Genomic DNA, 26,561 nt, shown 5'->3' on the forward strand with positions numbered 1-26,561 from the left:
GCCTCCAGAGTAGCTGGGACTACAGGCACGCACCACCACGCCCAGCTAGTTTTTAATATTTTGGGTAGAGATGGGATTTCACCATGTTGCCCAGGCTGTTCTCAAACCTGTGAGCTCAAGTGACCTGCTCACCTTAGCCTCCCAAAGTCCTAGGATTACAGGCCTGAGCCATCATGCCCGGTCTTACAGTCATTTTTGAAAGGCCACATTAGAGCTCTTCTCTGAACATTGCCAGAACCAAAGTCCTGATGCAATTATATACCAATGAAAGCAATGCATCCAACATAATCTCTTCCTTCCAACCTTAAATCAGAACTGTAGCAAGAGACTCAGGTTTCCTTCTCTAAGACACTGCCTTGAGCTAGGAAACGTGGATTGCTTCTTCTTACTATCAATGTCACAAATCTAATGATGAAACAGGGTAGGGTGAAGAAAAATAAACGGCTTTTGAGTTTCTCCACGGCATCAGTTTCAAAGGCCACAGATAACCTGGTGCTCACCTCCATTTTCCCTTTGAAAATGAAAGTCAACAGGAAAGTGAGGTTCAAATAAAATGTCAAGTGTATGACCAGCTGAGTTGGACTCCAGCTTTTCCCTGATCAAGACATTAGTATAGCTTTTAGAGCCTCTGTTGTCTACATCTGTAGAAAAGGACACTCATCAAGGAAACTATTATATCTCCTTTTTTTCCAGTCTTAATAATGGGTTGGAGTATCCTAGATTATAGGCTTATGAAAAACAGATCTGTATCACTCAATAAACATATTATTAAAATTATAATCTCTTTATTATTTACATATACTGTACTTCAGATAATTAAAATACACTGCCAAAAAAAATTCTGCCAAGGCCAGGTGTAGTGGCTCACACCTGTAATTCCAGCACTTTGGGAGGCCGAGACGGGCAGATCGCTTGAGCCTAGAAGTTTGAGACCAGCCTGGACAACATGGTGAGTCCTCTTCTCTACAAAAAAATACTTAAAAATTAGCAGGGTGTGGTGGCATGCTCCTTTAGTCCTAGCTACTCAGGAGGCTGAGGCAGGAGGATCACTTGAGCCTGGCAGTTCCAGGCTGCAGTGAGCCATGATCACACCACTGTACTCCAGTCAGCCTGGGCAACAGAGCGAGGCCCTGTCTCAAAAAAAAAAAAAAATGCTCTGCCAAAAATAAAATCAAGTAACTACTATCTGAACTTCTATTAGGCTGCTTTAGGATTTTAGAATCAGAGAATTCTAAGATCAGAAATAATCGTGGAGGTACAGTTGTCCTCCCTAATCTGCGATTTCACTTTCTGCAGTTTCAATTGCCTGAGGTAAAACAAGATATTTTGAAAGATCACATTCATATAACTTTTATTTCAGTGTATTATTGTTATTTATTCATTTTATTATTATATATGTATAGCAAAAAACATAGCGTATATAAGGGTTGGTACTACCTGTAGTTTCAGGCATCCATTGGGACCCTTGGAACATATCCCTCTAGGATAAAGGAGGACTACTGTAATCTAATTCAGCCCTACTTTTATAAAAGGTTATAAATACAGAAGGAAGTTAACTGACTTGGCCAAGTTCTTTTGGCAGAGCCTGTACTGGAATCTGGCCATGAAATTCTAACTAAGTATACTTTTCACCACATCATGGTTGTAAAAAAAATTTTGATTGAAAATAATGAAAGTGATTGAAGTTTTTCCTTGAATAAATTATTTGAAATTGTTAGTAGCCTGTTTTTTGTTTTGTTTTGTTTTTGAGATGTAGTTTCACTCTAGTTGCCCAGGCTGGAGTGCAATAGCGCAATCTCGGCTCACTGCAACCTCCGCCTCCCGGGTTCAAGCAATTCTCCTGCTTCAGCCTCCTGAGTAGTTGAGATTACAGATGCCCGCCACCACGTCTGGCTAATTTTTGTATTTTTAGTAGAGACGGGGATTCACCATGTTGGCCAGGCTGGTTTTGAACTCCTGGACTCAAGTGATCCACCTGCCTCAGCCTCCCAAAGTGCTGGGATTACAGGCATTAGCCACCATGCCCGGCCTAAAGGATTATTTTCAATACATTTTTAAATCCTGCACTTGATTCTGCCAGCTACCCAGTACTCAAAAGGGTATTTTGTAGACCCCAGCCTTCAAAACGGTCCTTAGAAAGTGGAAAGCAATTTAAATATGATTCTAAGTAATGCAAAATTAGTTTAGTATGTGTTCAGAGATTCATAACATATCCCAAAACAAAAAAGACATCTGAATTGATATTATTGATACTAGTGCCCATAATTAATAGTGTCTTGAAAAGTACCTTAATTGTCTTAATTGTGCATTTTATCTCAACTGTTATTCACAGAGCACAAACCAACTTGGCAAAAAGCATGCTGAGGCCGGGCGCGGTGGCTCACGCTTGTAATCCCAGCACTTTGGGAGGCCGAGGCGGGCGGATCATGAGGTCAGGAGATCGAGACCACGGTGAAACCCCGTCTCTACTAAAAATACAAAAAATAGCCGGGCGTGGTGGCGGGCGCCTGTAGTCCCAGCTACTTGGAGAGGCTGAGGCAGGAGAATGGCGTGAACCCGCGAGGCAGAGCTTGCAGTGAGCCGAGATCGTGCCACTGCACGCCATCGGGGACAAAAGCGAAACACTCTGTAAAAAAAAAAAAAAAAAAAAAAAAAAGCATGCTGAAAGGATACATACAAAATACATGATATGAACAATATGTACCTTGGGAGAGCAAAGAAAGGTAAACACAACATAGACAGATTCGACTCTTAGAACATGGGTCGTCCAGGCACGGTGGCTCACATCTGTAATCTCAGCACTTTGGGAGGCCAAGGGAGGTGGATCACCTGAGGTCAGGAGTTTGAGACCAGCCTGGCCAACATGGTGAAACCCCGTCTCTAATAAAAATACAAAAAATTAGCTGGCTGTGGTGGTGGGTCCCTGTAATCCCAGCTACTCGATGGGCTGAGGCAGGAGAATCCCCTGAACCCGGGAGGTGGAGGCTGCAGTGAGCCGAGATCGGGCCATTGCACTCCAGCCTGGGTGACAAAGTGAGACTCTGTCTCAAAAAAAAAAAAAAAAAAAAAAAAGGGTAAAATTTGGATAGACAGAGAAGGGCATGAGTAAACACATGGAGACAGAAATAAATTTTTGACTCCTTTAAATTTCTAAAATTGTCTAGATAAAAAAAAAAAAAAAAAAATTGACCCCCTACTACAGAGGTAGATGAGATCATGGAGAGCTTGAAGACCACGATGAAAAATGGAAGTTTCCATGTTCATCCTAATTATGAGAGTGACATTATTTGAGATTTCATTTCTAATTCTAAATTTCCAGAATTTTAATTTTTGACCCTATTAGCTGAGGAAGATTTGTTGAAATATTTGTTCAACGTTTGTTGAACTTATTCAAGTTTCAAAAACAAGAACATTCCTTAAAGCATCTATCTCATCAATTCTTTAAACTTTCCCATAGGGAAAGTCCACAATCTCCCTCAAACAAAATTCACTATCAGAAATATTTGCATTTAACCTCCCCTATTTTTAAACCAAGGTAGTATCTTTTAGTGTTCATATTCGTCCATGGATTTAACAGAGCCTTAGTAGCAGGCTTAGATGGTAGCACTAGCTTATTCAATTGCATAAAATGTACATTATTCAATTTAGGAGTTTAGTGGACACAGAATTTCAAGAGGTTCTGTCTCTCAAAAATCATAATGGTTCCCGTTCATTCTCATTCCCTCATATTCTCTCTCTCTCTCCCTCTTTCCCTCTCTCTCCCAACCATTTGATACTGTAAAATAATTGTCATCTAAGACCGTTGCAAACACCAACCACAATAACCATATTTGCTCACTGAGTTACCACTTAGCAGGTGCAGCAAGGAAGTACTGTTTCTCATCTCCTAAAACCAAAAGGTTTCATCTCGTACCTAATTTGTCACTTAAGGGAAAAGGATATCACGACTGACACTAACTTTCTCCTAAGTGTCAGAGGTTGCCGGCTTAACCAGACCGGAGAAAAGCAGGATACCCGGGCCTAGCTTTGCTGAGCGACGCAGGGGAGCATCGCCTGGAATTGGTGGGTGTCCCTCCTCACTAGTGGGCACCCCTCGCCCATCGACCTGCCCAAACCCAACGGGACCCCAACAGGGTCTCGGTTCGGCACCTACCCTCTCCTGCTCCCCGCCAAGAGCCAGCCACCCTCCTCGACCCCGAAGAAAGCTCAGGTGCCCAGCTGCGAGTGGAGCAGAGGGAACCCAGAGCCGCCGGCTCGCGCTGGAAGCCCCCTCCCCGCCGGTGCCCCGCCCACTGCACGGCCCCTGCCATCCTCTCTGCTCTGGCAAGGCAGGCGAAGACCTGAGCCTTATCTCCGGACCCCCGCCCCACCCCCAATCTCCCGCCGCGCTGCTCCGCACCCACCGCGCGGCCACCGGCCTTACCTGGCCAGGTCTCGGCGAGCGAGGCTGCGCCTGGTGCTTGCGTCCAGCGCACAAACCTGTCCTCCAACCCCCGGCCCACCGCTCCGCTCTGCCCCTCCTCCCGCCGCGCGCGCCCGCCTCCTGGCTGCCATGGCGACAGTTCCCACACCCTGCGGCCGCTGATTGGTCTGGTTCGCGATTGCTGACGACGCCGATTGGCGGGAGCAGGGACAAGGCCGCGCCGGGGAGCCTGGAGGCGGGCGGTGGGGAGCGCCGAAGCTATGGAACCTGGGGGGGAGGCTGAGCCAGGAGGGACGTGGCGCTCTGAGATGCGGGCCCGGCAGGCCGCGCCTCTTCCTTCCCTAGCTTTCCCGGAGAAGCCTGTGGAGCAGGACTTGGGCGGGTGAGGTGCCGTCCCGAGACCCGGGCAGAGCCCCAGGGATCGCCTCTCCCTTGGCCGCTGGCCTGCGCCTGCAGCGCCCACGCGGGTCGGAGAATGGCTGTCAGGCCCATTCTCGCCCACAGGCCTCGCTCGGCCTGACACCCGCGTCCTCCGCCTTGGCGGGAATCTTACCGGCATTTGTAACCGCACCCACCCCCGTTATGCTGGGCCCTCGGTCACTGTGGTTTAACTGTATTTACCCCACCTTCTCTCTCGCCCATTCGCAGACAGCTCTTTTCCTCTGCATCCTGCCCCAGAGAAAAGACATCTACTCCAAACCCCTTATTTTAAAGATGGGGAAACTGAGGCTCAAAGATGCACACGGGTAGCTTGAGGCTTCCAGAAGCTTTTGGAGCCACAGGCTGTTTACGAAGTTTCATTCTGCCGATTAGTTTTTTTCACCTGAAAAATTGGTATCATATCTACCTTAGGATTATTCACGAAGATTGAATAACATTGCCAGGAAAACAGTACAGACCAGGCATGGTGACCCACCCTGTAATGCCACACTTTAGGAGGCCAAGGCAGGAGGATGGCTTGGGCTCAAAAATTTGAGACCAGTCTGGACAACAGTGAGATCCTATCTCTACAAGAATATTTTTTTCTTTTTTATCTTTAACACGATGATGTTTCAGTCTGAAGAAAATATTTAAAAACTTGCCAAGTGCTGTGTCGCACATCTGTATTCCCAGCTACTCAGGAGGCGGAGGCGGGAGGATCCCTTGAGCTCAGAAGGCCGAGGCTGCAGTGAACCATGATCATTGTGCCACAGAGTGAGACCCTGTCTCAAAAAAAACAAACAAAAACACACAGTACAGAATCTGCCACATAATGTGTTAGCAATGAAAGCTTCTGTTATCAGGAAGTACTACCAGCCAGATTGCCTCTGTTGCACAACTGGACTCTGTGTGCCCCTAACTGTATGATTTGCCAGTTATTTAAGTGCTCTCTGCCTCCATGTCCTTGTCTGTAAAATGAAGATAATAATAGTACCCTCCTACTTACAGCATAGCATGTTAATTTAAAAAGTGACTGGCACATTGTAAATTTTAAATAAATGTTAACCATTCTCAGATTAGTGGCTGAGCTGGGACTATAACTTAGGTCTCTAGATTTCAACCCAATCGTATTTATTTATTTATTTAGAGATAGGGTCTCCCTCTGTTGCCCAGGCTGGAGCGCAGTGCCACAATCTCAGCTCACTGCAGCCTCAACCTCGCAGGCTCAAGCAATCCTCCCACCTCAGCCTCCCAAGTAGCTGGGACTACAAGCACACACACCACCATGCCTGGCTAATTTTTTGGCATTTTTTTGTAGATGTTATCCAGGCTGGTCTCGAAGTCCTGGACTCAAGCGATCTGCCTTCCTCAGCCTCTCAAAGATTAAAAGCATGAACCACCACACCTGGCCTCAATTATCTTTACTAACGATTCTCATCCACATACATAGATCAGTACCTCAAGGTTAAGCTCCTTTTTGAGGTTCAGGAGAAGAGGACCCTTGTCCATTTTATTTATCCTTCTTGAAGTTCAGGAGAAGAGGACACTTGTCCATTTTATTTAAGTCAAGATCTTAATCTATCTGCCTTATCATGATGAAAGTCCAAGAATGTTGTGACTCTGCCTCAGCTGAAGGGTTAACAGCAAAGGCAAATGTAAGGAAATAGTCATATTTGGCTCTAATGGATAAATTAAAGAGTAAAGGCACTAGAGAAGAAAGGATATTCAGGAGGATATTCAGGTTAGTGGTGTAGGAAAACTAAATTTCAATTTGAACAACATGGGAAATTTTATTTTCTAGGTATTGGTTATATATAATTAGTAACCATTGGTGGTGTCGGATCAGAAAACCAAACCACATCCTAACACTACAAAACACTAGAACTAGACTGTAAACACATTGAAGGCAGGAGCTATCTTGTGCATGTTTACTACCTATTATCTAGCACAGATTAACACGCAGTGCCTGAATTAGGCGTTACAATTTAGGATAGGCCAGGCAGGTGGCTCACACCTGTAATCCCAACACTTCAGGAGGCTGAGGTAGGCAGATCACTTGAGGTAAGGAGTTTGAGACCAGCCTGGCCAACATGGTGAAACCCTGTCTCTACTAAAAATACTAACATGGTGAAACCCCATCTCTGCTAAAAATAGCTAAGTGTGGTGGTGCACGCTTGTAATCACAGCTACGTGGGAGGCTAAGGTAGGAGGATCGCTTGAATCAAGGAGGTGGAGGTTGCAGTGAGCCGAGATCATGCCACTGCACTCCAGCCTGGGCAACAGAGCAAGACCCTGTGTCAAAAAAAAAAAAAAAAAAAAACAACCTGTGTTGGGCCCAGCGGCATACACCTGTAGTCTCAGATACTCAGGAGGCTGAGGCAGGAGAATGGCTGGAGACCAGTTCTGGGCTGTAGTGTGCTATGACAACTGGGTGTCTGCACTGTTTGACATTAATAGGGTGAACTTGGCTGGGCACAGTGGCTCACGCCTGTAATCCCAGCACTTCATGGGGCTGAGGCCGGCAGATCATTTGAGGTCAGGAGTTCAAGACCAGCCTGACCAACATGGCAAAACTCCATCTCTACTAAAAATACAAAAATCAGCCAGGCATGGTGGTGCATGCCTGTAATCCCAGCTACTTGGGAGGCTGAGGAGCACGGCTTTCACCTGGGAGGCGGAGGTTGCAGTGAGCCGAGATCACTCCAGCCTCGGGGACAAGAGCGAAACTCCGCCTCAAAACAAACAAACAAACAAAAAAGGGTGAACTCCTAGGAGAAGGATACTGATGCAGGACAGGAAAGCGCCAAAATTGAGGATTCTTGGCTTCACCCAGTAAAGAATTCAAGGGTGAGCTGGTGGTGTTAAACAGCAACTTTTATTGAAGCCGCAGTACAGAGCAGCAGCAGAGCTACTGCTCCTTGCAGAGCAGGGCTACCCTGTAGGCAGTGTGCCCAGAGCAGCAACTCAGAGGCAGTTCTGTATTCCTGTTTATACTGATTTTATTTTTATTTTTATTTATTTATTTATTTTGAGACAGAGTCTCGCTTTGTCACCCAGGCTGGAGTGCAGTGGTGCAGTCTCAGCTCACTACAATCTCCACCTCCCGGGTTCAAGTGATTCTCCTGCTTCCTTCCGCCTCCTGAGTAGCTGGGATTACAGGCACCCGCCACCACGCCTGGCTAATTTTTGTATTTTTAGTAGAGACGGGGTTTCACCATGTTGGTCAAGCTGGTCTCGAACTCCTGACCTCAAACAATCCACCCACTTTGGCCTCCTAAAGTGCTGGGATTCTAGGCATGAGCCACTGTGTCTGGCCCTATACCCACTTTTAATTATATGCAAATTAATGGGCAGTTTATGCAGAAATTTCTAGAATGAGGGTGGTATCCTCCAAGTTGTCAGGTCATTGCCACAGAAAGGGGCCATAACTTCAGGGTGTTGTCATGGCAGTGGTAAACTGACATGGCACACTGGTGGGCATGTCTTATGGGGAGGTGCTTCTGCTCCAAATCTGTTTCAGCTAGTCCTCAATTTGGTCCGGTGACCAAGCCTTGCCTCCAGAGTTGAGTTCTGCCTCCTGTCTCAGTACCACCAGGTTGCCTAAGGAGGTGTGAACTGGTCCAGGTTGGAAACAGAGCAGGTCAAAAACTCCTTTGCTGATCAGTAGTGGGATCACGCCTGTGAAGAGCCACTGTGTTTCAGCCTGGGCAATATAGCAAGACCCTGTCTTGCCTAAAACAGTTTATTTGTGTGCACAATTGGAAAAAACTGCTTTTAGAACCAGATAAATTGAATGGGAGACCTTCTTTATGTTTGTCCTGGTTTCAGTCAACTAAAACCCTCTTCTCCCCGCTTTTCTTTTAGAGATAGGGTCTCACTATGTTGCCCAGTTAGTCTTGAACTCCTGGCATCAAGCAATCCTCCCACCTCAGCCTCCCAAAATGCTGGGATTACAGGCATGAGTCACTGCACTTGGCCTACGCCTGTCTCTACAAAAAGAGCTTTTTAAAAATTAGCTGGGAAAGAATCCACAGACCCTTTGAAAGATGCAGCAGGCTGCAGCCTACTCTGTGAGACAGGTGAAAAGCTGTAAGTTCCCAGAGTGTGAGAGGGGAGAGTCTTCCTCCAAGCACACATTCCTACCAGAGAATCTGAACATTGCCACAGGAGAAGGCTTTAACCCTGCCCAGAGCCGGAATGGATTTAGGGAGCGGAGTGAAATAAATAAACGTAGAAGCAGTAGTAGGAAGTGCCTTGTAGGCATTCCCAGTCTCCATCATGAAAGGAGGGAAGCCATTCCTGACTGTGTCTTACAGGGGCCCTCAGGGAAGTCAGCCAACAAACTCAGGGAGGGGTCACAGGGTGAAAGAAGCTCCCAACTGAATTTTATAATATAATCTGGAGTGGGGATGAACTCCCTTGAGCAGAAACCAGTGGGCAAGTGAGAAGTGTGCAGGAGACACAAGCATACATGCTGGGTGCTCAGCCTTACCAGCAAATAGGGAAGGGCATGACCTGAAAGCTGTGGTTTCAGGTCACAGTGTGCACAGACTGCCTGGATCTAAACTCAGTGCTGTTAACAGGGCACCGAGGGAGCAAGACCAGCCTTGCCAACTTCATGGGAGCTGGGTGAGGCTTGCTGCTGGCTGCTACTCCCCACTCCCTTTGTGAACTCAAGTGCAGCAGAGGCAGTTATACTCCCTTCTGGAACAAATGGAAACACATCCCACAACACTGCCAAAAGCAATCTACAGATTCCATACAATTCCCATCATCATTCTCCACAGAACTGGAGAAAACAATCCTAAAATTCATATGGAACAAGAAAAGAGCTGCATAGCCAAAGCAAGATTAAGCAAAAAGAACAAATCTGGAGGCATCACATTACCCAACTTCAAACTATACTACAAGACTACAGTTACCACCAGGCATGGTGGCTCACGCCTGTAATCCCAGCACTTTGGGAGGCCAAGGCGGGTGGATCACCTGAGGTCAGGAGTTCGAGACCAGCTTGGCCAACATGGTGAAACCCCGTCTCTACTAAAAATACAAAGATTAACCAGGTGTGGTGGCAGGCACCTGTAACCCCAGCTACTCGGGAGGCTAAGGCAGAAGAATCGCTTGAACCCAGGAGGCGGAGGTTGCAGTGAGTCGAGATCGTGCCATTGCACTCTAGCCTGGGGGACAAGAGCGAGACTTCGTTCCAAAAAAAAAAAAAAAAGACTATAGTTAGCAAAACAGCATGGTACTGATATAAAAACAGGAACATAGACCAGTGGAATAGAATAGAGAAAAATGGCCAGCCATGATGGCTCACACCTGTAATCCCAGCACTTTGGGAGGCTGAGGCTGATGGATCACTTGAGGCCAGGAGGTCAAGACCAGCTTGGCTATCATGGTAAAACCCTATCTCTACTAAAAGTACAAAAATTAGCCGGGTGTGGTGGTGGATGCCTGTACTCCCAGCTACTGGGGAGGTTGTGGTGGGAGAATTGCTTGAACCGGAGAGGCGGAGGTTGCAGTGAGCTGAGATCATGCCACTGCCCTCCAGCCTGGGTGACAGAGTGAGATCCTGCCTCAGAAAAAAAAAAAAAAAAAAAGTCAAAAAATAATAGATGTTGGCATGGATGTGGTGAAAAGGGAACACTTTTACACTGCTGTTGGGAATGTAAATTAGTACAACCTCTATGGAAAACAAACAGTATGGAGATTCCTTAAATAACTGAAAGTAGAACTACCATTCAATTCAGCAATCCATCTATTGGGGGGTATCTACCCAAAGGGAAAGAAGTCATCATATGAAAAGATACTTGCACATGCATGTTTATAGCAGCACAATTCTCAAGTGCAAAGACATGGAATGAACCTAAGTGCCCAGCAACCAACAAGTGCACAAAGAAAATGTGTTATATATACACTATGGAACATTACTGATTCATAAAAAGGAACAAAATAATGTATTTTGCACCAACTTGGATGGAGTTGGAGGCCATTATTCCAAGTAAAGTAACTCAGGAATGGAAAACCAATTATCATATGTTCTCACTTATAAATGGGAGCTAAGCTATGAGGACACAAAGGTAGAATGATATAATAGACTTTGGGGACTCAGAAGGTAAGGTTGGGAGAAGGGTGAAGAATAAAAGACTACGTATTGGATACAGTGTATACTGCTGGGGGACCGGGTGCACTAAAATCTCAGAAATGATCACTGAAGAACTTATCCATGTAACCAAAACCTACCTGTACCCCAAAAATTATTGAAATAAAACACTTTCAAAGATAAAAAATGGCCAGGCACAGTGGCTCATGCCTGTAATCCCAGCACTTTGGGAGGCCAAGGCGGGCAGATCACCTGAGGTCAGGAGTTCAAGACCAGCCTGGCCAACATGGTGAAACCCCGTCTCTACTTCAAATACAAAAAATTAGCTGGGCGTGGTAGTGCACGCCTGTAGTCCCAGCTACTTGGGAGGCTGAGGCAGGAGAATTGCTTGAACCCAGGAGGCTGAGGTTGCAGTGAGCCGAGATCATGCCACTGCACACTCCAGCCTGGGCAACAGAGTGAGACTCTTGTCTCAGAAAAAAAAAAAAGAAACGAAATGAAAGGAAAGGAAAGGAAAGAAAAGAAAAGAAAAAGAAAAAGTAAAAGAAAAAGAAAAAAGAAAACCCCAGCATTGAAAGTCTTGCTGCTAGGAACAACGGATGCTTTGGAAGCACCACCCTTTGTGCTTTGTTGGGGGAAACCAGTTATGTGGAAGCACTTGTGGATACTCAAGAGTGTGCATGGGAAGGAATGAGTGTAACATGGGCAGGGCAGGGACCAGTGGACTTTTTGTAAGCTTTCAGCTCAATAAAATGAACCTATGTGGTGAAATAATAACAATAAGTAAAACTAAAACTTGAAGATTTAGCACTGACAGAGAATCTCCTGGTGGGAAAGACATCTGAAGAACATGGGCCGGGCGCGGTGGCTCACACCTATAATTCCAGCACTTTGGGAGGCCTAGGCAGGTGGATCACTTGAGGTCAGGAGTCTGAAAGCAGCCTGACCAACATGGTGAAACCCCATTCTACTAAAAATACAAAAAAATTAGTGGGACATGGTGGTGCATGTCTGTAACCCCAGCTACTTAGGAGGCTAAGGCAGGAGAATCACTTGAACCCAGGACATGGAGGTTGCAGTGAGCCAGGATCATGCCGTTGCACTCCAGCCTGGACAACAGAGTGAGATTCTGTCTCAAAAAAACAAAAAGCAATAACAACAACAACAACAACAAAAAACCATAGTCACTACCTTGTGTATTCCAACTGTTCTATAATACTAATTAAGACAAAAAAAAAAGAACATAGTCACTACCTTGGACAAGGGAAAATACACAAGCTTTAGTGTCAGAATTGGACCCCAACCCTGGCTCTACTGCTTATTACACGTTCCTGGTTTTGAGTTAGTTCCCTAACTTTAGGCCTGGTGCATTTTCTAGAGAGTAGTTGTTCAAGTCTGGAAAGAGTGAATCTGGGAGGTATAGTGGTTAAGAGCGTGAACAATGAAACCTGTCCACCTGGATTAAAAACTCAGCTCCATCCATATTAGCTAATGTCCTCCAGCAAGTCACTTAACCCCTCTCTTCAAAGCACAGCTTTCCCACTGTACGATGCAGGCAACGAAAGTTCAAGCCTCGTGTAGTTGTGGTAAGGATTAAATGAGTTTATATTTGTAAAGCAGAGGGTGCCCGGCACAAAGTGCTTTATTAATGTCTAATAATATATTGGTCTCCGTTTCTCCACCTGTAACCTGGGGATAATAATGCTGAACCAACTGTAAGGATTCCAGTGATACATGTAAAGTGCTAGAAAGGTGGCCAGATGCAGTGGCTTACGCCTGTAATTCCAGCACTTTGGGAGGCCGAGGCGGGCAGATCACCTGAGGTCGGGAGTTGGAGACCAGCCTGGCCAACATGGTGAAACCCGGTCTCTACTAAAAACACAAAAATTAGCCAGACGTGGTGGTGAGCACCTGTAGTCCCAGCTATTCAGGAGGGTGAGACAGGAGAATCACTTGAACTCGGGAGGCAGAGGTTGCAGTGAGCTGAGATCGCCCTACTACACTCCAGCCTGGGCAACAAGAGTGAGACTCCATCTCAAAAAACAAAACAAAACAAAGAAACACCAAAAATAAAAAATAAAAAACCCAAATAAATAAATAAATAAATAAAAATAAAGTCCTAGTAGCTTTTATTTCTGTTCCCCACCTCGCCCCTACTTCTGCCCTGTTACCTTGGAAACCCTGTCTGATTACTGCTACCTCTGCCTTCAAGTTGTCTCTTGCTCAGCTTGGTGTAAGTAATTGATTCCTTGATTTCCTTGATTTCAAGAGATTTCTTGATTTCCTTTGGCTCAGCTGAGAAGCTCAAAATGTGTTTGCTGGAAGCCAGAAGAAAATAAAAGTGAAACAACCGCAGAGAACCAGCTGACGCGAACCCTGCCCCATATTACATCTCTTGGTACTCTAGGGGGGAAAAAATGGTTTCGAGGACATTCTGGCTTTCTAAGACTGCAGTTCCCTTCTTACTTCCTCTTTTAGGATCCTGCAGAACATCAACTGGCCAAGTAGTTACAAAATCAAATTCTTCATTGTGTTAAGAAAAGGGAAGAAGGGCTGAGTGCGGTGGCTCACGACTGTAATCCCAGCACTTTGGAAGTCCGAGGCAGGCAGATCAGGAGTTCAAGACCAGCCTGGCCAACATGGTGAAACCGCATCTCTACTAAAAATACAAAAATTAGCTGGACGTGGTGACATGTGCCTGTAATCCCAGCCACTCAGGAGGCTGAGACAGGAGAATCACTTGAACCCAGAAGGCAGAAGTTGCAGTGAGCTGAAATCGCACCACTGCACTCCAGCTTGGGTGACAGAGTGAGATTCCATCTCAAAAAAAAAAAAAGGGGAAGAGGGAGAATACTTGCTCCCAAGAGATAGTAAGTAGTCAGAACTGGGAAACTCAGGGTAAACTTTTCTTGGGAGCTAAGACTTACTGTTGTTGTTGTTGTTTTAATCAAGGTCAAGATCAGGGATCAGCAAACAATGCCCCTTGGGTCAAATCAACCCATTACTTGCCATTACTTGTTTTTGTTGACAGTCTTATTAGAACACAGCAACTTTCAACATCTGTCCGTCTCGTGTATGTGTTATCTATCTTCTCAGGCTGTTTTCGTACTACAATGGCAGAGTTAAATAGTCGTGACAGAAACTATATGGCTCTTGGCCCCTTACAGAAAAAAAAAAAAAATTACTAACTTCTGGACTAGATAATTCACCCAGGACCATATTTTCAGTATTCTCAGTGCAGAAATTCTTTACCTTCATCAAATACTGTAATGTATGGCTTCTCAATCTTTAATGTGCATACGTCACTTCAGGAACTTATTAAAAGATAAATTCTAGCCAGAGGTCTGGTGTTGAACACCTGTATTCCCAGCTACTTGGGAGGCTGAGGCAGGATGATCACTTGCTTGAGCCCAGAATTTCAAGGTTACAGTAAGCTATGATCACACCAGTGCACTCCAGCCTGAGTGACAGAGACCGAGCGAGACACTCTCTAAAAAACAAAACAAAACAAAATGTTTTAAAATGTAACGGATGTGGTGGCTCAGGCATGTAATCCCAGCATTTTGGGAGGCTGAGGTAGGTGGATCTCTTGAGCCCAGGAGTTTGACACCAGCCTGAGCAATATGGCAAAACCCGTCTCTACTGAAAGTACAAAAAATTAGCCAGGTGTGGTGGCAGACATCTGTAGTCCCAGCTACTTGGGAGGCTAAGGTGGGAGAATCACCTGAGCCTGGGAAGGCGCGGCTGCAGTGAGCTGTGATGGCACCACTGCACTCCAGCCTGGGTGACAAGAGTGAGACCCTGTCTCCAAAAAATAAAATAAATCCAAAGTCTGACTCAGTAGCTCTACAAGGAAGCCTGAAATTCTGTTTTCTGACAACCTCTGAGGGGTACCAATAAGGCTGTTTCCTGGATCCACTTGATCCCATCAATTATCTCATCATGCCTGCCCGCCCCCATTATCCAACGTAATTACTCTGGTTCATCAGTAAAATCACTCCCATACAAATATCAACTTCCTTGCCTTTCTTTCCCTCTGCTGCTCTCACCTGACAGAAACTCAACCTTGGATGAACCAACATATACCTTCTTCTTGTCTACATTGCAGGAGAAAAATCACTGGACTTAGGTCTCCAAATTCACAGTCATCAATCTCAGACAGACCCTAAGTACTGCCCAGCAACTTTCCACTTTTCTCTCTCCCACACCCATAATGACCATTCCATACCTTTCCTTGCTCCTCAAACCTCCCATTCTTCCTTCACACTAATTGCAGAGGTGACCCTGAGTCAGCTTTGTTGAGAACCTCTTTGTATCTGTTAAGGAGCTCTTGTTTTAAAGCAGGATTTCTCAACACTATTGACATTTGAGGCCGAGTAAGTCTTTGTTGCGGGGAATTGTTCTGTACGTTACAGGATGTTAGCAGAATCCCTGGTCTCTACTCACTAGATGCCACTAACACCCACTGCCAGTTGTCAACCAAAAATATCTCCAGACATTGCCAGATATCCATTGAAGAGTACAATCTCCCCTGGCTGAGAACCACTGGTTTAAATCAACAGAAACCAACTCCAGCTGGAGATTTATTGAGAGGCTAATGGAGTAACTCATAGATAGTCCTTGAGTAGAATACAAATCCTAGGGGCTGGAGATCTTCGGCCTTCTTTCTGGAAGTTGTCATTAGGTTAGTTCCTTCTGTCTTTGGGTATTCCCGATTAAGTTTCAAATTCTAAGTAGGAAGAATCTAAGTCCTGTTTGGGTCAGGTATTCACTCCTATAGCCTGGAGAATAGAGTCTGTGACTAGAATAAAGCTGGGAAGAGGTATTCAACAGGAAAAAAGTAATAGCCACCATACTTCCTTTGTATTCTGTATCTATATTCTGCTAAAGTGACATAAAACTGGCTACAAAGACTTCAATAAATTGGAGTTTATTTTTCTATGATAAAGAAATACACCTGTAGGAGGCAGTTTTTGCCCTGTGTTCAGCTGCTAAATAATATTATCATAGCCTCTCTGCATTGCTCAGCTCTGACTTTTCATCTTCAAGCTTATTGCCTCAGGTTGAAAGACAGCTAGCATACTTCCTGACATCATGAGTCATGACCACATTCAGAAATAGGAAACAGGCTGGGCATGGTGGCTTACACCTGCATTCCTGTGTTTTGAGAGGCCAAGGCAGGAAAATCACTTGAGGCCAAGAGTTCGAAACCAGCCTGAGCAACATAGTAAGACCCCATTTCTACAACTAGAAAAAGAAAAAAATTAGCTGGGCATAACAGCACATTGAGACCCCCATCTCTACCAAAAACATAAATTAAATGCAGAAATTAGCCGAGTGTGGTGGTGTGCACTTGTAGTCCTAGCTACTAAGGAAACTGAGGTGGGAAGATGGCTTGAGCCCAGGGGCTCGAGGTTACAGTGAGCTATGATTGGCCACTTCCCTCTGGACTGAGAAAGTGAGACCCCATCTGTATAAGAAAAAAAAAAAAAGTGGGGCAGGGCCAGGCACAGTGTCTCACACCTGTAATCCCAGCACTTTGGGAGGCCAAAGTGGGCAGATCACCTGAGGTCAGGAGTTCGAGACCAGCATGGCCAACATGGTGAAACGTGTCTCTTCTAAAAATACAAAATTAGCTGGGCATGGTGTTGGGCACCTGTGATCCCAGCTACTCGAGAGGCTGAGGCAGGAGAATCACTTGACTCCATCTCAAAAAAAAAGAAAAAAAGAAAAGAAATTGAAACACATGGGATAGGGGATGGGGGGATGTGAGGAGGCAGCAAAAGAACCCTTTATGTAAGAAGTTCCCTCTCCTTTTGTTAGCAAAGGAAAAACTGTCACAGAGCCACCCCACACACCACCCCACTCCCGCCCACCAGCTCCAGCAAACAAGCCTTAAAGTTGCACTGACTAGAAATAGGTTACATGACCATTCTTCTGGTACAAGGTATGATACGAAAGTTAGTGTCTGGCAAAGAAAGAGGAATGCAGTCATCATGACTGGCTTACACCAATTACAACTAATCTCCTAAGTATGGACACACTGCTACCCCCACACCAAATTTTGGGTTCTATAAACAAGGAAGAAGAGAGTCTGGCTGTTAGGCAATAGTGCAGTGTTTGCCACGTCTTCCTGATATCAAATCCACAAACACTCATGATTCTGTACCCATGTCCTCTTTCTTTCCTTCTGTAACAACAAAAGGCAGTCCCTTTACTCTGAATTCCATTCCCCTCACTTCTTAAGGACTTCACTCCTTTGTTTGGCTATTGCCTTTCCTTCCTATATGATGAATCTTCCCCTGGCTACAGAATCACATTCCAGGCATACAAACATGCTATAGGACTGTCTTCATCTTTTAAAAATCCCCTTCCTTATGGATAAAGAAATGTGATAATGCAAGCCGAGTAAAATGTTAAGTAGAAAATTTAGCGATTTTACTGCAAAATTCTTTCAACTTTTCTTTATGTAATTACATACTTTATATAATGTAACATTGGAAATAAAATCTCTTCCTTGACCCCAAATCCCCCTCCAAAGTATTTCCCTGCTTATTGTTCAAATTCATTGAAAAACTTCCTTCCCCTAGTTGCTCACCTCTCTTCTCCTCTTATTTGTACTAGTCTGGCTTCCATTTTATCCAACAGTACACTGAAGTTGCTTTTTTTTTTTTCTTTTTTGAGATGGTGTCTCGCTCTGTTGCCCAGGCTGGAGTGCAGTAGCACAATCTCGGCTCACTGCAACCTCCGCCTCCCGGGTTCAAGCAATTCTCCACCTCAGCCTCCCAAGTAGCTGGGATTACAGCCACCCACCACCACTCCTGGGTAATTTTTGTATTTTTAGTAGAGACGGTGCTTCACCATCTTGGCCAGGCTGATCTTCAACTCCTGACCTTGTGATATACCCGCCTCGGCCTCCCAAAGTGCTGGGATTACAGGCGTGAGCCACTGCGCCTGGCCTATTATTTTTATTTATTAAATTTTTTGTTTATTTTGTTTTGTTTGAGACACAGTCTTGCTCTGTCACCCAGGTTGGAGTGCAGTGGCACAATCTCGGCTCACTGCAACCTCTACCTCCCAGGTTCAAGTGATTCTAGTGCCTCAGTCTCCTAAGTAGTTGGGATTACAGGCATGAGCCACTGTTCCTGGCAGATTTTTTTTTTTTCCTCGAGACAGAGTCTTGCTCTGTCATTTGGGCTGGAGTGCAGTGGCTGACTGCAACCTCTACCTCCTGGGTTCAACCAATTCTCCTACCTTACCCTCCCAAGTACCTGGGATTACAGGTGCCTGCCACATGCCCGGCTAATGAGATTGCTTTTATTAAGTTCACCTTTCAGTGGACACTTTTCTGTCTCCTCATCTTACTCAACTGCCCAGCAGCACTGTTTGCTGCTGACTCCCCTCTCGAAACACTTTCCTGTCTTAGCATCTGACACCACTCTCTTCTGGTTTTCTTTCTACCTTTCTAGATAATCCTTTTCAGGCTGCTTTGCCATCTTCTTCTCCATTACCCAACTTCTAAAAGATAGAATGTCCCAGGGTTGGTTCTGGGACCTCTTCTCTGTCCACAGCAAATTTTTTTCACAGAAGCATTATTGGTATTTTATGTGAGACATTTCTTCATCAAGCGGGATTTCCCGTGCATTGCACAATGTTTTATATTCCTAGATTCTACTCACTAAGTGCCAGTAGTGTCTCCTTTGTCCTTGCAGTCAATGTGACAACCCAAATTGCCTCCAAACAATCTCTAGAGAAGTAACACTTCTCCAAGTGAAGAACAATCTCCTCTTTCATTAGGTGGTGCAAGCCAGTCCATAAACCATATACGTACCATGTACAGTATATGTAAAATTCTCAAATATCTCCAATCCAAACTTCTCTTAGGAAATTTAGACTATCTTTAACTATCTACATTTTTATTTGGATGGCCTATTGTGGAAGGTCAATACATATTTGATGAATTAATCATCTAATTAACTATCTTAGTCCCTCTTGTTTTTTTGGGGGGGGGACAGAGTCTCACTCTGTCACCCAAGCTGGAGTGCAGTGGCACGATCTTGGCTCACTGCCAACCTCTGCCTCCCGGGTTCAAGCGATTCTCCTGCCTCAGCCTCCCGAGTAGCTGGGATTACAGGCATCCGCCACCACGTCCATCTAATTTTTGTATTTCTAGTAGAGACAGGGTTTCACCATGTTGGCCAGGCTGGACTTGAACTCCTGACCTCAAGTGATCCACCCATCTAGGCCTCCCAAAGTGCTGGGATTAGAAGTGTGAGCCACCGCACCCAGCCTGTCCCTCTTTTGTCTAACACTAAATTGCTGATCTTCTCATGCCTGTTGTTCACTGTGGGAGACCGGGAGATGTGCTGCTCAGATCCCCTTTCAAGAAAGGACCTGCTGCCTAGCTGTAGGAGTGTGGTTAGCTGAGAGTCTCTAGCTGTTACTGGCTTTAGGGTCTACCCCAGCTCTAGAGCCAAAGTCACACTCTTTTTGGCATGTAGTTAAGTCATACTCTTCTTGGGCAGGTTTCCAGCCAATGAATGAGCAAGGTGGTAGTTCATGGGTCTAGTCTAACACAGAACCCCTTCAACCAGCACTTTTTGCTCCAGAACCCCTCCACTGAGCTGGCAGAGACTGTCAGGTTTACATCATTATCTGCAAACTCCCCCTGCACAATTCTGCTTCTGTCCCTTTTCCTACACAGGTATTATTCCCCTGATAAACCTTTGGCACACCTAACTCTGTCCTAGCATATGCTTCCCAAACAACCTGCTCTGCACTCTCTCTATCCTTCTCATTTTAATAATTGGTATACATTCAGTTGCTCAAGCTAAACCCCTATGAGTCATCTCTGATTCTTTGTTTTCCTTCATACCACATATCTGCTTCATCAGCATCAGCAGGTTCTGTTGATTCTACCTCTAAGGTACATAATCAATCTCTCTCTCTCTGTCTGTCTTTCTCTCTCTCTCCCTCCCTCTCCCTCTCTCTAATAACCCAGTCTCAGTTATCATCATATCCCAATGGAATACTGCAAATAGCCTCCAAATTACTGTCCTACTGTCAATTTGGCATCCATTCTTCACACAGCAGTTGGAGGAATGCTTTAAAACATAGCACTACTCGCCGTGCACGGTGGCTCACGACTGTAATCCCAGCACTTTGGGAGGCTGAGGTGGGTGGATCATGAGGTTAGGAGTTCAAGACCAGCCTGGCCAACATGGTAAAACCCTGTCTCTACTAAAAATACAAAAATTAGCGGGGCGTGGTGGCATGTGCCTGTAGTCCCAGTTACTTGGGAGGCTGAGGCAGAAGAATCGCTTGAACCCGGGAGGCGTTGCAGTGAGCCAAGATCACACCACTGCACTCCAGCCTGGACAACAGAGTGAGACCCTGTCTCAAAAAAAAAAAAAAAAAAAGGCACTATTCTACTTGAAAATAATGTGTTCTCACCTAAACCTTTTACCATGTCTGTCAAGCCTCTGCATGATGTCTCCTTCATCTTTCTGTCCAGCCTCATTCCTCACTATTCTTCTCTGTCACTATACTTTAACCATGTTGGTTTTTCTGATCTTTGAAACTATTTCCACCTGAGGCCTTTGCCGAGGCTGTGCCCCTTTCAGCAGACCACTGTTCCCCCAACAGTTTGCATGACTGGATTCTTTTCATTCACTGGAAGTCAAATGCCACTCTTTCAAAAAAAGCTACTTGGACCATTTAATCTAAAGTAATTTTCCTCTCCTCCCTCCTATTACTCTCTCTAATTGTGTGTGTGTGTGTGTGTGTGTACGTGTGTGTACTTTTTTCCTTAATTGCTTTTTGTCTCTTTCACTAGATCATAAAATCAATGAGGGCATAAACCATATTTGATTTGTTTATACCCGGAGCCTAGCACAGTGTCTGATGCATATAGTAGGCAATCCATACATATTTGTTGATTTGTTGAATGCATGGAAGTCAACTAATTTTTTTTTTTTTTTTTTTTTTGAGATGGAGTTTCACTCTTGTTGCCCAGGCTGGAGTGCAATGTCGTGATCTCGGCTCACCGCAACCTCCGCCTCCCAGGTTCAAGCGATTCTCCTGCCTCAGCCTCCCAAGTAGCTGGGATTACAGGCATGCACCACCACACTCCATGTTTTTGTTTGAGATGGAGTTTCGTTCTTGTTGCCCAGGCTGGAGTGCAGTGGCCTAATCTTGGCTCACTGCAACCTCCACCTCCCGGGTTCAAGCGATTCTCATGAACATATACAATGATTGTCCCATGATTTAAAAATGGAGCTAAAAAATTCCTATTGCCTAGTATTTACCATACTATACATTTGAGTGTGTGTGTGTGTGTGTGACAGGGCCTCACTTTGTTACCTAGGCTGGAATGCAATGGTGCAATCACAGCTCACTGCAACCTTAATTTCCCAGGTTCAAGTGATCCTCTCACCTCAGCCTCCTAAGTAGCTAGGACCACAAGCTAATTTTTGTATACATATTTTTCTTTTTTAAGACAAAGTCTCGCTATGTGGCCTAGGATGGAGTGCAGTGGCGCCATCTTGGCTCACTGCAACCTCCACCTCCCGGGTTCGAGTGATTCTCCTGCCTCAGCCTCCAGAGTAGTTGGGACTACAGGCATGCGCCACCATGTCCAGCTAATTTTTGTATTTTGTTTTTTTTCCAAGATGGAGTCTCACTCAGTCACCCAGGCTGGAGTGCAATGGCACGATCTCGGCTCACTGCAACCTCCACCTCCCAGGTTCAAGTGATTCTCCTGCCTCAGCCTCCAGAGTAGTTGGGACTACAAGTGTGCACCACCATGCCAGGCTAATTTTTGTATTTTTAGTAGAGGTGGGGTTTCACTATGTTGGCCAGGCTGGTCGCGAACTCCTGACCTTGTGATCCACCTGTCTCGGCCTCCCAAAGTGCTGGAATTACAGGTGTGAGCCACAGCACCCAGCCTGTACTATATCTTTTATCATTACTTTAGAGTGTACAAAGTTTGGTGCAAAAGTGACTGCGGTTTTTGCAATTAAAATAATGGCAAAAAATTCAGGCATAGTGGCTCATGCCTGTAATCCCAGCACTTTGGGAGGCCAAGGTGGATGGATCACCTGAGGTCAGGAGTTCAAGACCAGCCTAACCAACACGGTGAAACCCCATCTCTACTAAAAATGCAAAATTAGCTGGGCGTGGTGGCGCAAGCCTGTAATCCCAGCTACTTGGGAAGCTAAGGCAGGAGAATGGCTTGAACCTCTGGAGGCAGAGGTTGCAGTGAGCTGAGATCATACCATTATACTCTAGCCTGGGCGGCAAGAGCAAAACTCTGTCTAAAAAAAAAAAAGGCAATGGCAAAAACCACCATCACTTTTGCACCAACCTAATACTTCTACTTATAAAATAAAAAAGTAAAACAGCCTCAGGCACGCCCTTCAGGAGATATTCTAGAAGACAGTCTAGAATATGACATCCAGAAGATGATGCTCTGTGCATGTTATTGCCCCTGAAGACCTTCCAGGGTGACAAGATGTAGAGTGATATTGATGATCTTGACCCTACGTAGGCATAGGCTAATGTGTGTGTTTGTGTCTTAATTTTTAAAACGAAAAAGTTTACAAAATGAAAAAAGAAATTGTTTTAATAGAAAAAAGGATTATAGAATAAGAATATAAATAAAATAGGGCCGGGCGTGGTGGCTCACGCTTGTAATCCCAGCACTTTGGGAGGCCGAGGCGGGTGGATCACGAGGTCAGGAGATCGAGACCATGGTGAAACCCCGTCTCTACTAAAAATACAAAAAATTAGACGGGCGTGGTGGCGGGCGCCTGTAGTCCCAGCTACTCGGAGAGGCTGAGGCAGGAGAATGGCGTGAACCTGGGAGGCGGAGCTTGCAGTGAGCCGAGATCACGCCACTGCACTCCAGCCTGGGTGACAGAGCGAGACTCCGTCTCAAAAAAAAAAAAAAAAAAAAGAATATAAATAAAATAATTTTGTGTAGATGTACAATGTGTTTGTGTTTTAAGCTAAGTGTTATTACAAAACAGTCAAAAAGTTTTTAAAAAAATTTTAAAGTTGGCTGGGTGTAGTGGCTCACGCCCGTAATCCCAGCACTCTGGGAGGCCAAGGCGGGAGGATTACCTGAGGTCAGGAGTTTGAAACCAGCCTGGCCAACATGGTAAAACCGCATCTCTACTAAAATACAAAAGTTAGCTGGGAGTGGTGGCAGGCGCCTGTAATCCCAGCTATTCCCAAGGCTGAGGCACGAGAATTGCTTGAACCTGGGAGGCAGAGGTTGCAGTGAGCTGAGATCATGCCATTGTACTCCAGCCTGAGCAACAGAGTGAGACTCTATCTCAATAAAATAAAATAAGATAAAATAAAATTTAAGTTTATAAAGTAAAAAAGTACACTTAGCTAAGGTTAATTTTTTATTGAAGAAAGAAAAATATTTTTTATACATTTAGTGTGATCTGAGTGTACAGTATTTATAAAGTCTACAGTATTGTACAGTAATGTCCTAGGCCTTCACATTCACTCACCACTCATTCTAGTCCTGCAAGTTCCATTCATGGTAAGTACCCTATGCAGGTATATCATTTTTTATCCTTCATATTTTTACTGTGCCTTTCTATGTTTAAATACACAAATACTTATCATTGTGTTACAATTGCTTATAGTATACAGTAACATTCCATACAGGTTTGTAGCCTAGGAGCAATAGGCTATACCACATAGCCTAGGTGTGCAGTAAGCTAACAATCTAGGTTTGTATACTCTATGGTAAGCACATGTAGGTAAGTATATTCTGTGATGTTCATACAATGATGTACAACAAATTTCTCAGAATATATTCCTGTCATTAAGTGACACATTAAAACCACCTTTGCAAAATTATGACTGAGACAGTGAAAGAGATCTATCTTTACCAACTCCATCTTGCTTTGAACCTCCAAGCCATCCTTGTTCATTCCTGGGCGTAGGCTCAAATAACTTTGGCAAAAACTCAGTTTGTAGTTTATAGTTTAAACAAAGACGGTAACAGCCCTTTCCCAAAGCAGACCTCCTTGCCTGGGGACTAGATTGCTTTTGTAGGACTAACATTAGCCACAAGATTAGAAATTATGGTTTAGGAGTCATGCAGCTGGAGGATACAAGGTTCTGACCCTCCCTAAACTGCTCCTAAAATCAGTGTTTGAGATATTTTGCAGACCCTGCACTTGATGGATCAGCTGGCACCACCCAGATTAATAAACTGGCTCAGGTGATATTGTGGTCCCATGACCTAGGAATGGACTCAGCACAAGAAGACAGCTTGGACTCCCAGTGATTTCATCCCTGACCAATCAGCCGTTCTGGCTCACTGGCTTCCCCCGACCCACCAAGTTATCCTTAAAAACTCTGCTCTTCTGCCTGGCGTGGTGGCTCACGCCTGTAATCCCGGCACTATGGGAGGCTGAGGCGGGCGGATTGCCTGAGGTCAGGAGTTCGAGACCAGTCTGGCCAACATGGTGAAACCCCGTCTCTGCTAAAAATACAAAAAAATTAGCCAGGTATGATGGGGGTGCCTGTAATTCCCAGCTGCTCAGGAGGCTGACGCAGGGGAATTGCTTGACCAGGGAGGTGGAGGTTGTAGTGTGCCAAGATAGTGCCACTGCACTCCAGCCTGGGCAACAGAGTGAGACTCCGTCTCAAACAACAACAACAACAAAACCACCAAAAAAAAAAAAAAAAAAAAAAAAAGAAAAGAAAAGAAAACCACGCTGCTCTCCAAATGCTCAGGGAGACTGATTTGAGTAATAATAAAACTCCGGTCTCCCATACAGCTGGCTCTGCATGAATTACTCTTTCTCTATTACAATTTCCCTGTCTTGATGAATCAGCTCTGTCTAGGCAGCGGGCAAGGTGAACCCCTTGGGTGGTTACAACATGACTGTCTATATAGGGTTTAGTACTAGCCAAGGTTTCATTCATCCACTGGGGGTTTGGGAACTTATCCACTACAGATAACTAGGGACTACCCTAGTTATTTCATCCTTGGAATTAGAAACCCAAAAGAGTTCTACAGTGACTTCAACATACCTATACATCAGAACAAACTCTTTATGACAGCCTCGAATATTTCTTTTCCTTTTTGTTTGAAATGGAGTCTCACTTACTTTGTTGCCCACACTGGAGTGCAGTGGTGCAGTCTTGGCTCACTGCAACCTCTGCCTCCCAGGTTTCAAGCGATTCTCGTACCTCAGCCTTCTGAGTAGCTGGAATTCCAGGTGGGCGCCACCATGCCCAGCTGACTTTTTAGTAGAGATGGGGTTTCACCATCTTGGCCAGGATGGTCTCCTCCTGACCTCATGATCCGCCCACCTCGGCCTCCCTAAATGCTGGGGTTATAGGAGTGAGCCACCACGCCCAGCTTCCCTTCCCAATCTCACCAGCTCCACTGTTTTTCTTACTGTCCCCAACAGTTTCCATTGCAGTAAAATCTAGTGCTTATATGCCATGTTTGCTCAGTCTTCCTTTTCTTTCCCTAAACTTATCCTTTTGCCTAAGATCCTCTCACTTTTTTCACTCTTCTCTCAATGTATATTCTTTACATTTGTCAAGGCCGAATTCAAAATTATTCCTCGGTAGGAAGTCTTCCTTGACTCACCTATCCCAAAGCTTTCCTCTGTATAGGAAGGTAATCTTGGTAATTTCTCACTTAATCAAACCCAGCCCTTGTGCAATCCTTATCCTTCTCGGGTCCTTGGCAGCATTTGATGCTGTTGGACAGCCTCTCCTTGGCACCCTCTCCTCCCTTATCTTCCCTCATAGGGTTTTCTCAATTTTTTTTTTTTTTTTGAGAGACAGTGTTTCACTATATGTTGGCCAGGCTGGTCTTGAACTCCTGACCTCAGGTGATACGCCCGCTTTGGCCTCCCAAAGTGCTGGGATTGCAAGTGTGAGCCACAGTGCTTGGCCATTTTTTTTTTTTTTTTTAAAGACAATCTCACTGTGTCACGAAGGCTGGAGTGCAGTGGCGTGATCTCAGTTCACTGCAAACTCCACCTCTCAGGTTCAAGTGATTCTCATGCCTCAGCCTCCCGAGTAGCCTGGATTACAGGTGCCCGCCACCACGCCAGACTAATTTTTGTATTTTTAGTAGAGATGGGGTTTCACCATGTTGGCCAGGCTGGTCTCAAACTCCTGACCTCAGGTGATCCTCCCACCTTGGCCTCCCAAAGTGCTGGGATTACAGGCGTGAGCCACTGCACCCAGCCCAGGTTGTCTCAACTTCTTCCTTCCTCCATGACCTGTCTTCTCCTCCACCTCCTATCACCTAAACGTAGGGAATCTTCAATGATCTCTTTGGGTTGAGCAGACTTATTTATCAGCAATGCCTTGTATGTTCCTTACCTCCCCTTCACATCGCGGAGTACTAACCACTATAAGATCACGGCTTTACCTCCCCTTCACTATTTGCACTATTTCTAGTGTTCGCCACACTCATCTGACAAGGAAAGAGGCAAGCTAAGAGCACACATGGACTTCTACAGAGTCCCTGAGGCCCACAGGTATTGAGGTCTGCCCTGGAAGATGCCTAATGAGCCTTAGTGGCCAAAGCCTCAGCATGGAGTGCATTGGCCAGTGAGG

General features: G+C 45.2%; 1 protein-coding gene across 11 annotated transcripts in view; it reads right to left on the minus strand.

The window, feature by feature from the left end:
- Positions 1 to 26,561, minus strand: part of NUCB2 (nucleobindin 2) — a 122,921-nt gene that overhangs the window by 53,625 nt on the left and 42,735 nt on the right. For 6 of the 11 annotated variants that reach the window (XM_032166524.2, XM_032166521.2, XM_032166512.2 and 3 more), the window contains exon 1: positions 4,424 to 4,513. The exons of 2 other annotated variants lie outside the window; for them this stretch is intronic. The gene's annotated coding sequence lies outside the window, so the exon portion shown is untranslated. Of the gene's footprint in view, positions 1 to 4,153; positions 4,228 to 4,423; positions 4,514 to 26,561 lie in introns of those variants that run through there. 3 more of the 11 variants (XM_032166523.2, XM_032166514.2, XM_032166518.2) reach the window with 2 other exon arrangements.

Source organism: Hylobates moloch, unplaced genomic scaffold, assembly GCF_009828535.3.
Source record: "Hylobates moloch isolate HMO894 unplaced genomic scaffold, HMol_V3 SCAFFOLD_11, whole genome shotgun sequence".
Classification (NCBI taxonomy): Eukaryota; Metazoa; Chordata; class Mammalia; order Primates; family Hylobatidae; genus Hylobates; species Hylobates moloch.